This window comes from Chenopodium album, chromosome 3, assembly GCF_948465745.1.
Source record: "Chenopodium album chromosome 3, dcCheAlbu1.1, whole genome shotgun sequence".
Taxonomy (NCBI): domain Eukaryota; kingdom Viridiplantae; phylum Streptophyta; class Magnoliopsida; order Caryophyllales; family Amaranthaceae; genus Chenopodium; species Chenopodium album.
In genome coordinates this window covers 7965139-7967837 of record NC_137836.1, presented here as the reverse complement: position 1 = coordinate 7967837, position 2699 = coordinate 7965139, and positions in this window count along the sequence as shown.

Genomic DNA, 2699 nt, shown 5'->3' with positions numbered 1-2699 from the left:
ATTATGTTGATCCCCTTCCGGGGGTAGATCCTTATCAGAAAACGAAATCAGATTGCTAGTACTTGGCAGCTCAGTAGTGAGAAAGTTGACCAATCCTTGAGGAGTCATGTCATCATCAACTTCTATCTTCACCAGAGCATTCATCACAGCCTTTCGATGCTCGTGGGAAGTGGCCAAAAGCTTCCATACATTCATCTCCACCTTGGTCTTTTGTAGTTGTTTGACCACATCGATGTTTACAGGGTCAATAGGATCAACTATCGGATGTGATTGTGGTGGAGGTGGAGGTGGGTTAGGTTGTTGCAACCGTCCACTTCTGGTGAGAACCTTGACCTCAAAGTCCCCCCAAACATCTTCACTGGTGCCAAGAGATGAACAAGGTATATCCTTGAGATAGACGTCTTCATCATCACTATCCCAAATTCCGTTCACTTCTTCAGTACTTGAGATAAATACAACTTCTGGCAGAGGTTCATTCACAGGTTGAATGAGTATCGACGGATCAAAGGAGACTTCATCTCCCATGATAGCCAAAGCATCAGAAAGAGGACCTGTTTGAAAGTTAGGCTTCTTGCCCCTGGAGGGACAGGAAGTTGATTAGCATCGATCAAGTCTTGGATTGCATCCTTCAGCCTCCAACACTTCTTAGTGTTATGACCCTTGCCTTGATGAAACTTGCAATAAGCATTGGGGTCATAGCTAGCGGTCTTATTCTCAGGTCGAGGTTCTGGAAATGGTCCGATTGGCATAATCAGTCCTTGACCATGCAAACGGTCATAAGCAGCATCATAAGTCATTCCCAAAGGCGTGTAAACCCTCCTTTGCCTTTGGAATCTTTGAGGAGGAGCATTGAGGGCCAGCACATCATTGATGTTGATATTGTTGGTAGCATTATTAGGCTTAGATGACGAAGAAGAAGGTGTGTCGTTCTTCTTGTTTTTCCAAGTGCTGTTGTTATTGCTGCTACCAATAGACTTCATCAGCTCATCCTCAATATTGATTCCAATATCGTATACAGCTTCAAAGGTACTCAGAGGCAGAAACTTCAAGTGTTGCTTGTACTTATGAATCAGATTGGCAATGAACAAGCGAACCATTTCCTTCTCCTTGGGGGGATCCACCAGGAGCGCAGCTGTTTCTCTCCACCTGCTTAAGTAAGTGGTGAAGCCTTCATTCTCTTTCTGTTTGAGAATGGAGAGTTCACGTTCAGAAGTCTTGGCCTGGATGTTACACTTGTATCTATTCATAAAGCTTTCAGCAACATCCTCCCAGGTCGCGACATGCTTGGATTCCAAAGAATAGAACCACTGTTGACAGGCATGCTCTAAGGAAAGAGGAAACACCGTAGGGAAGAGTGTCACATCTACTCCCTTAAGAGCCATAGCTGCAGAAAAAGCCTTCAAATGGAAAAGCGGATTATCAGTAGGCTTGAATTTGGGAATGTCAGCAGTGGAAAACTTTTCAGGAAGCTTATCTCTTATGGACGAAGAGGTGACAGGCTGTTCCACATAAGTGAACTCTTCAGAAATCTTGCTCATCTGTTCCTTAATCTTGTCCATTGCAGCAGTAGTGACATTGTTTTGATTGTCTTGCTCTACAGTGCTGACTCTAGTGGTGAGTGTCTGCATCATGTCAGACAATCTTTCGATTGTCCTGTTGAGGTTCTCAATATCTTCCTTAGTGGCCATTGGTTGAAAGTATACCGGAGATGGATCTTGTGGAGATGATTGAGGTGGTTTCCTTATATGCCTCTTTGGTATAAGAGGTTGTTGAGGTATGGACTCGAACCATAACAATCTACCCCTGCTTCTTGTCCAAGTGGTGTGACACCGAAACAAACACACCTTTAATGACCAAACTTAACCTTAACCTATCCGGATTAATAAGAAAGGAATTTTTTTTTTTTTTTTAAAAAAAATCTATAATTTTGAAACTCTACTTATTTATTATTTTTTTTTAAAAAAAACATGGGAGGATACCATCCGACTTACTCCGAAAAAAAAACGACACAAAAACGAGACTTCCCTAAAATACGGTCAAAAAGTGGTGCACGACTAAAAAAAAGTGTGTGGACACGATATGTGAATGATTAAGTGAGGTTATAGACGCGTGTTTTGACCATATAGCTAAACACGACACAAAATGGACACAACATTCGCACAAAAATCGAAAAAAAAAAACTGTCAGAACACTTTCCTGGGCACCGTGTCACAGTGCAGACTGTCGTGACACGGTGCAGTCTACCGTCAGACGGTGGACAGCCCCGTGTCACAGCACTGTTCACCGTGGCGCGGCAGAACATGTCGTGACACGGTGCGCAATTCGAGGTCAGTTTTATGATTGTTCTAGATTTTAACCGATTTTAGGTCCGTACTAATTACTATGTGAGAATAAAAAACCTCGGTCATGGGTTAAACAAAAGAGCAAACACATGAGGGTTAGCATCAAAGAAACACATAGCATTTAGGCACGATGATGTAAAAAAAGTTCGCAACCTAGAGTCAAAATCTATGTTCAACTATTAGTCAAGCTTTGGGTGTCAAAAGGGTACCATGGTTAAGAGTTTGGACGCGTTAGCAAGGCAGCCTCCCTTGAGGATGTATGCCAACGGGCGGCTCCGCGAGTTCGTGATGAAATCGAACTCGACTCCATGGTTTGGGTGGATTTAATAACTCGGATGAACCCTTATTGCCATGAGC